We start from the raw sequence: 9,878 nt of genomic DNA, 5'->3' as shown, positions 1-9,878 counted from the left end.
GGGCTTAATAAAAGCAGCTTTAAAAAAGTACTTTTGAAAGTGCTGAATCTTATTTTTAAAATAAGCAATAAGTGCTGACGTATCTATGCCAAACGTGAGGGAAAAATGGAAGAAGGAGATGTTAGGGTTATGTGGGTATTTTGGATATTGTATAAAAAAATTAAGGGCAAAAAGATAAAAATGTTGTCAACTTAAAACAACTTATAAGCTAAAAAAAAAGCACCCCTACCCCAACTTTTAACTTTTGGCTTAAAATAATTTTTTTAAAACTTAAAATAAGTTATTTTGAGTATTGCCAAACAACTAAATAAGTCAAAAACTAACTTTTAAGTAAGTTTGACCAGCTTTTAAGGTGAGCCAAACAGGCTCTAAGATCATTTTACCCTAGGAGGTTATATTCCAAATCAAACCTCGTATACTAGAGGGAAATAATTTCCTTAAGGGGACACTCTGAGTTCAAAGGACTTGATCTTTTTCAAATTTAAAAGGTTTATACGATTTTGGTACATTTTTTTTTTACAAATTTTACTTTTTGTGAGTTAAATTTTTGTTCATCTCTCTTAGTGGTTCTGTAAATTTTAGTTACATCGTGTTTCTGAACAATTTATTAGAATCAGTAATTTTCTGATTTTATAACAAAGATTTGCAACATTTCAACCTCCCATACGAACGTAGAACAAGATCCGATTTTCAACAATCCTCAACAGTACAGTCTTTGCAAATTTGGCGAGGCATGAAGAAGAAGGTGCTTGTGCATAATAGCCTTTTTCTGTGCATTGAGCATATCATTTATTGTTAAAAGAAGCATACATCAAATCAATAATTAGTCATGGAGTCAGTTTGAATAATTGAAATAGATATATGTTGTAACAAAATAATCTAGCATTGTATCTCCAAGAATTCCTAGTGTTGATATCATCGTGGAATCTTAGGTAGCCTGTATGATCCTTGAGTTAGATCTTCAACAAGCAGTGAAGGATCATGCAAATTGTAATGTAGCTGGGATTCAAAGTACCAGACATATTAACTTGTTTCTCAGCAGTCACAGGGAAGCGTCTTGTCATAGGTGTATCTACAAAATTATTGTTCAGCAAAGTCATTTCATAAATGATAAAGCCGCTTCTTCCCCACACGAGTTGAGGTAGGAACCTATTAGTGCCTTAACCACATCAACCACTTCATACTATTTCTAATAGTTTGTCTTAGCCTACTATACATTTTTATTGAAGGAAATAGAAACTCTTAGCCAAAGTAGTGAACTTGAGAATTATCATCTGTAATGATTCACATTTTAAGATTGAATGGTTCACTATTGATGCATTTTGATATTTTACGAGCACATCCAAACTTGCACATTGTAACATTTTAAATGATTTATTTTTCTTAATTTTGAGAAAACCCTAGTGATGACTTTCACAAGTCTTAAATAACTGTATACTAACATCACATTTGATAATAGAGTCTCCAAGTTTCCCAAGTTATTCCAAATGTAACTTATAGAGTCCTTTTTTTGTTGTCATTACATCCAAAACCTTAGCAATTGGGATACAACGTTTTTGTTTGCAGTTAAAGTTTAGTCTGCATGACTGCTTCCCATATAAAATCTTAAGGTTGTAGCACGACATATAGGTGTTAGGAAAGATTCCAAACCTTGAGAATATTATAAATTCTAAGGTATACACATATTGCAGTGAATCTGTTCTATTCCATCCGAACAGATTCACTTTCATACATGTATACCTTAGATTCATCAGATTCTCTAGGTCAAGAATCTTTCGCCAATTACTATCTGTCTGCTAGAATCTTTGGACTTTATATGACAAACTAAATTTTTTTATCCCAACTGCTAAGGTTTTGAAAGTGTTGACAACAAAGAAATGCATGCAGAAGTTTCCTTTGGAAACACTTGGGTAATTTGGAGACTCTTTTCTCAAATATGCTATCAGTATACATTTGTTTAAGACTTATGAAAATCGTCATGAGGTTCTTTCAGTATTAAGAAAAATAAAATAATTTTGAGTGTTGCATTGTTCAAGCTTGGATGTGCTCGTAAAATACTGAGATTTATCTGTAATGAACCATTAAATCATAAAATGGGGTTCATTCCTAGGGATAATTCTCAAGTTCAAAACTTTTTCAAAGAGTTTGCCTTTGGTAGAAATGTATAATCAGGTAAAGTAGGAGATTATAAGTAATATAGTAGCTAATGTGGTGAGGAACTAATAGGTACCTACCTCAGCTCAGGCGCGGAAGTAGCAACTTTATCATTTATTGAAATGGATCTAGATGGACATTGATTTTATTGATGCACCTATGCTAAGTTATTTCATGGTGAATGTTTAGAAGCTAGTCAATATACGGTACTTGGAAATCACTGCTACTTTATAAGTTTTGTGACTCTTCGTTGTTTGTTAACGCTCTTACTCACGGATCTTACATGCTACCTGAGATACCAAGATTCTATTAGAACTTGGAATTTCTTGGAGATGTAGTGCTATATTATGTTGTTACAACACATCTCTATTTCAAATATTCGAGACTGATTACTTATTTTGCGGTCTACTTTTGTAAATAATGAATGTTATGCTCAATATGCAGTTAAGGCAAGCCTGCATGAGCACATTCTTCATACCTCTCTAGATCTACAAAGTATATGTTGTACTTTTAAGGAATTTGAGAAATTAGATCTTGTGTCCACGTTTAGATGGGATAGTGGAACTATTTTACCAAAGGTACTTGGAGATGATTTTGAATCCATTGATCGAGAGAGATCTTTGTTAAATTGGCTTAGACAAAGATACCACATTTCTAAGCATAAGACCTATTATGCAATAGTTGATTAGACCTCAACTAATAAAACTCTATCCAGCAAGACTATTAAGTGAACTATGCGTCCCAAACAAATTCATGGGACAAAAACATGACATTTGAGACATCAAATTTTTGTGGGACTCTACAGGATGAATCCTATTTCATTTAGGGTTTTTGGAGACTACTTACCCTAAACTCTAGCTCACACTTATATAACACTTATATAAAGTGCATATATATGTCTTTGAATATGCATCTCTAAAATTTCATATACTCATGAAGTGATCAAAATATGGGTGCACTCTTCTTGACAACCAAATACTTTAACAAGATCAGTAAAATCCTTTCACAAAGATCAAATAAATCCTAAGAAGGTCCACATCATTCTTGTTTGGGTGACACTAATAGCCTTTGAATCGTGGAGTAATCTTATGAGAGGGGAATCAAGGGATAAACATATATGTACTCACAATTTTTATGAATAAACTCATTCTTTTTTATTTATTCTGTGATTGCAATAATATTTTTCTATTTGGAAAAAAAATGTGCAAACAACTTGCATGCCTAGTGTGACAAAATTTACTCGGCATCTCCTCTCTTGCAAATAAAATGCAAATATCAAGCCACAAACTTCAAAAATTGAAACTCCATTCTATGGGTACTTCAAGTATTATCTTTGAGTATATAAGGTTTACACTCTGACAAGCCTTAAAGATACAACACGACAATGTTGATCTTGTTTTTGTCACTCTTTACCTGACTACACTTGAAGTAATTCTCCAAGTGCCATAAGAAGTTCTCTGCTTCTTAGGCGTCACAGATGCCTTTGAACATATGTGACTTGGGAGCCTCGACCTTGGCTTCCCTATCTTGGGTGGATGATGTTGATCCTTCAGTTTACACACCCTCATTGAGTGCTTTATTCTCGACTCTAATAGCTACAATAGTACTTAGCGCATCAATGAGCCGACACTCCAAGAAAGTGCTGGCCTCCTTCCTCTCAAACTCGGCATGCTGGCGTCCCTCCCAACTCCTTGCGGAAGTTTTTGTTTTCTAAGGTTGAAGTCCTTTAGACTATTGAACTTTTCATCAACCTCATCCAAATATCAGCCTAATATCTGTACGGTCTACCTCTCCATTTGAACCCTTGTGATCCATTCCTCTCTGATGGTGGCGTGAATAACATCATCACCATACTCATCGCCACTTGCTTCAATGGTCAAATGTGGGTGACATGTTAGTGCCTTTGTTGGTGTAGGGTCGAACAACATTTCCTTACTACTCTTGTGGTGCTTATTTGCCTTGCAGATCTTGCTTTCACCATCCATCCTGATTGTTGTGGTGCTAGAAACATTTACATCTCCTTCATTGGTCATTCCCTTACCGTAAACCTTTGATATGAAACCACATTTTCGGAGACTCAGAGTCTGACTAATGTTTCATGCAACACTTGACAACTTACTCACAATATTTCACGGTCTTGTAAGCTCAAGTAGGACTTTTGAATCTATGACCGCTAAGAGAACGCAAGAGAGATTTAGAGAAACTTGAAAATCTTTCAAAAAAGGCTTTGTATTACTTTGTCGAATCTTTTACACTTGGTTGGAACATTTTTTCAATGAGAGGCCCTTTATTTATATAACCTCCTAAAAGCCTAAGTATAAATATTATGTACTTTAAAATTCCCTACAATATTTACAGTTCAGTCCTATTGTAGAATTCTCTAAAAGTTTTAGGGAATTCTAAAGCCTTCTTGAATATATCTAGGAAGTTCTAAAGTATTTTACTAACCTCTTCACAAATCTAGATTTTCTCCCTTAACCTGATGCGGAATTTGAACAAGGAAGTGGTGGGACATGACACTGTGGATCATTGCGGTTCAAGCTAATCACACTTTGCATTAGAATCAAGACAATAATAACTCGTGCAACACCCAATGCTTACAAGTTTCTTCGTATTTCCTATATTTTTACATAAGCTATAAATCACTAAGGTCCAAGCCAAATGCCACTTTCCATTAGGTATGTGGACAATAAAAAATCTAATGCTACGTAATCAAATATCAGAGTAAGCAAAATTTAAGTGAATGGATATATTGGGGACAACAATTACGTGTCAATTTTAAGCTAGTTGGGGTCAACTCTTTTGGTTTTTTGGATCAGGGCCAGAAGGAATTGATATAAAGGGGACATGTATAAGTTATACTTTCGATCCTTGCACTATGATAATCTAATAATTGGATTATGAAGATACAAAAAACATCATATATTGGAGGTGCACCAAAATGTACTCAATACCTACCTAGAATAGTAGGGTTCGTAGAACATAATAAAAAGGTCATTCAATATATTGTTCACTAGAGCAAAAATTCCTTCTGCATCAGAAATATACTTTTTAGCATACAATCAAAGCATTACCTGGTCAACAAGGAAGTGAGTTGAGAATCATGAGGTATCAAGTACAATTTTCACCAGTGGAAAAAATCTAGGTGATTTCTTCTATTTATGCCTTGAATGATAGACTTACCTAGTAACACGATCAACCAAGCAAGATATATGATTTAGAAATAGAAAGGAAGAGGAAGAGATACTTGATGTAATTGTAGATGCAAGAAAAATAAACGAAACAAAATATACTATTAAGAAATAGAAAGAACGACAGGGAGATTTATAAGAAAAAAAGGATGATCTATCAACTAAAACACAGTTTATAACTAGAGTAATATTTAAAGGTGAAAGAAATTTAGTTCATAAAAGTGAAGACTTTTACCCAAATAATCATGAGGGTTAAATTAGACAGATGTAAGGGTTTCCCAAATTCACAAAGTAGCCTAAACATTAAATGTGCATTCAAAAACCGACCCCTAAAACAAATCGTGGTTTCTATTATTTATAATAGTAGATAACCAAACCTAAGCTAGTTACAATAATAACCTTGAGTTAGAATAAAGAAAAGCCTAGCCTATTAATTATTTAAAATGTAGTCAGCTCTTGCTTAATTTTCATTTTAGTGTATTTTAAACCTTCCATGCTTGTTTTATTAATTTTATAAGATATCCAAATTACTTCGAATCGACTTCTTCAGTAATGAATAAAGGAAGGGAAAAGATAGGAGTTGTTACCTTGGTTGACTGACACATCTTGTATGAGAAAAGAGATATGAGAACGTTGGAATAGAGAGCTGGTACAACCCACAAGAATCGAGAAGAGTAATATTCAGCCGTGAGCAAGGAGGCAACACAATAAGAATAGATTTTATAGTTAGGGTTAATAAAAGTGGGCTTTACCCTAATAAGATTAGGTTGGGCTTAGGCCAAAACATTATTTTTATTTTTTGATAATTAATTAATGGTCTATATGGCCCCCAAAAAAATCTTTAACAAAGGGTTTTCGGGGTAATTTAGGAAGTATAAAAATATCAAATATCGTAAAGAAATGTCAATAATATAATATTCTCAAAATAGTTAAAATATGAAATTGCCAAGATTTTCGTGTGTTTCTCATATAGAAAATACCTTCATCCCCCTTAACAACTACTAACATGCAGATGGTCTAGGAATATAAGAAATTAAAATTTCATCTATAGTATATAATGATAAGAAATTTTATTGATCACCAAAAATGATATAACTCCTGAAGAGTTTTCTAGCTCCTCCAAAAATTTGAGACCAATATGAATCAAATTTGTTGATTCTCTCAATGAACTCCCAGTATACACAATGACCAACGATAATTTACTCTTTAGATATAAAACTCTAATACACCGTAATCAAGAATATCTAAAGAAATTATGTCCCCCTAACCATTAGATTTATATAGTAGAGGAATATGGTATTCATTGAAACCTACTCATGTTCAAGTACTTATGTCACAAACTTAAGAATGTGCAAACAAGTAAAAGTAGATGTGGACGATAGTTCGATGTCAGGTCTCCAACTTATCGACTATACCTTCAACCTTTTTTTAGCTACAAAAAGGAAATACGCGCATCAAATTAGGAGGACACAAAATTAGCATCTCGAGAAAATGGTCCACTTTCTCTTTCATCATTACCTAAAGTGAATATGAAGAATTCTTACCTTAACTATATTTCCATCTTCAATATTGGTGTATCTCACTTTCTATAAGCTAGACTATTTAAGTAAGAAAATTGTATTGCAAGTTAAGGACAATGAGTCTTTAATGGAGATGAAGTAAATTTCAAAGAATTTACTATTTTGTATGGTCATTGTAATTTCACAATATCTTTCTACAAATAAATATCGAAAAGGTCAAAGAAATATATTTGAGATCTTCTTCATAAATATACGAACAACGTGTTGGGATAACTCAAAAGATAAAACCATTTCAATTAATTGATGAAAAAGAATGGGAGCAAAAAGGAAGAATTCCTAGATTAGCATAATGGAATATAGGATTGGTAATTAAGAGTTCTTTAAGTTACAACCTTACTGAAAATGTCAAGAAAAAGAAATGTTAACTAACCTTTAAAATGAATTTAAGAAAATATTAACAGATAAACTAGCATTCCAAATTGTTATCCTAGTGTCCTTCACGACTTTCTTTATCATAGCGACCACTTTTACAAGTTCATCACTCGTTATTCCATAACTGGTTAATTCATCACAAAGCTGCTTAGCTAAAATGCCAAACTTCACCGTGTTCGACCGTTTTAAAAAGTGAGATTTCAACCCGTAGAACCAAGCTATTCATCATAAAGTTGACGATCACCTTAACTTTTTGTAAGGCAATTTGTGAAGATTTATGATCAATTTTTTAAACATCACCATCACTTATGCTAATGAAGTCTTGCTCAATATCATATTTTAGTAGTAAAAAGATATTAATGTACAGTTGAGTCTAAGAGGGTCTAAATAGGATTGTGTGTACGCAACGTTACCCCTAAGAAGGCATTTCCAATAGACCATCAACTCACAACACAACACTCGATTCCTACCACATAATCGAAGTTCACCCATTTCTCAAAATTTCTCAATTTCTTCCTCCTTACTAGCAGACTAATTCAAAGGGGGCATGCTAATTGGTAAATAAATCACTTCCATCAACAAAAAACTCAATTTCAATAACATAATAAAACACCCATTACGAATTTTTCAGATCATTTTCTACAAAGATCTGTACTCCAAACAAACATTGAACAATTAAAAGAGAGGAGGAGAGTACTAACAGACGAAAAGGGTTCTTGAAAGAGCCCATTTTTGAGCACGACCCACATTGGAAAATGGCAACAAATGAGTTGGAATGAAGGAATGAAGCAGTGGTATGGTAGCAATACCTTCGATATTCATCAGGTCTTCTGCAGTAAACCCATTTTGCATCCTTATATTTTGCTGATTTATTCAGAAAAAACATCAAATTTTTAGATCCTTTTTACTAGGAGAATTTGAATCCTAGGAGAAAAATGGCTATAGAGTGGCAAATGGCAATACAAAGGTTGTCAATCAGGTCTCGTGGACTCAGATTACTCACGAATTGAGATGTGAAAATAATTTTTGATATAACTAATGAGCAAAATTATGACTAACAATAGACTCTTGCTTTTGAATATCTTGAATCCGAAGAGTGAACCGAATTGTCATATTACAAAAATAGTTTAGTAATTAGTGAAATACCAAAAATGGAATATCACAAGAATTGAATATAAGTACATCTTGCCATTATCTCATAAAGGTAAAAAATTATTTCTGAAAGACTCTTGGATAGAGTAAAAATAAAAAAATAGTAAGTAACACGGAAACGATGCAAAATCTATCGGCATGGTGCATAGACAACAACATTGTAATACGATAAATTAATGACCAATTTACTGGGATGGATTATTTAAAACAAGAATAAACAATGGTATATATATATATATAAGTATAAACACCAACCATTGTATGAAAGATATCCATACACCACCTATTAACCTATTATCCTAATATGTATCCTCCATATTTTTCTATATAAAGCCATGTCCTCGGTAATTTGAAGTTGCATTAAATTCTGTTTCATCATCTCTCTCCAATACTTCTTCTGTCTACCTCTGTCTTTCCTTGCACCCTCTATAATCAACCTCTCTCACCTCCTAATCGATACGTCATCTATGCATCTTCTCTTCACATGTCCAAACTATCTTAATTTTTACAAGATAATAATATTAAAGATGAGAAACAAGCACATATATAGAAGCAACACACCATTGTTATATCAACCAGATGGATCAGCTCCACCCATAGAGATAGTTATCATAATTAAATAAAATATGACAACGTTATTGTGACATCTTTTATCAATGAACAATGTTAAGTATATTAATTGAGGTCAATATCATTATATTAAGTTAAACTTCATCAAATTTTGTGTATCTCCAAACTTTTTGGAGAGAAATACTATTTAGAAGGTATGGGATAGACCCCAAAGACACTCGGTCTATCTTTACTCTAGTCTGGTTAATTAATTTCATCAAACGATCTATTTAACTATTGAGTGAAGAATTTGATCAATAAATATATAATCTTTTTACAATGTTGGATTTTGACCAATTCCTTAACTCAGATCAAATTTATTAAAACCCAAAATAAAATATAAATTTTATTTAGGGTTCTAGGAGACAGTTGATTTGCAATAAATTTTTTGTATAAAGAAGCAATAATATTTTATTGATTAACAGTTTTTTTAAGTTCAATTTGTCCCTAACTTGATTCTTATATTGGATAATTTGCATCTAAAGTGAATTTTATTTAATGTCCATGTAAAGAGGCTTTTGTGGACTTTCATGAAGTATTTTGTTGTCACGAATAGTCCGCCCACATATTGATCTTTGTTTAAATGTTCCATGAATTTATGAAATTTTCGAGATCCCTCTCTATGGAATATAGTACCCTTTATATAGTGTGAACTAGGATTAATCATCAAGAATCCTAACTGAAGTTGGACTCATCTGGTAGAGTCCCACACAATTTGAATGTCTACAAATGTCGAGTCTTTGTCTCATGAAGAAACTGATTTCTTTTTTAATAACCTTTATGGGCACATAGTTTAGTTAACTCTCTTATTGGTCGCAGT

The 9,878-nt window shown here is 32.7% G+C and overlaps 1 pseudogene; it reads right to left on the bottom strand.

The window, feature by feature from the left end:
- Positions 1-835: 835 nt before the first annotated feature.
- Positions 836-1,625, bottom strand: LOC109119431 (endoribonuclease Dicer homolog 2-like; annotated as a pseudogene).
- Between the last annotated feature and the right edge of the window lie 8,253 nt (positions 1,626-9,878).

Source organism: Solanum lycopersicum, chromosome 1, assembly GCF_036512215.1.
Source record: "Solanum lycopersicum chromosome 1, SLM_r2.1".
Taxonomy (NCBI): Eukaryota; Viridiplantae; Streptophyta; class Magnoliopsida; order Solanales; family Solanaceae; genus Solanum; species Solanum lycopersicum.
The sequence above is the reverse complement of the archived record's forward strand: the minus strand, read 5'-3'. Positions and strand labels throughout refer to the sequence as shown.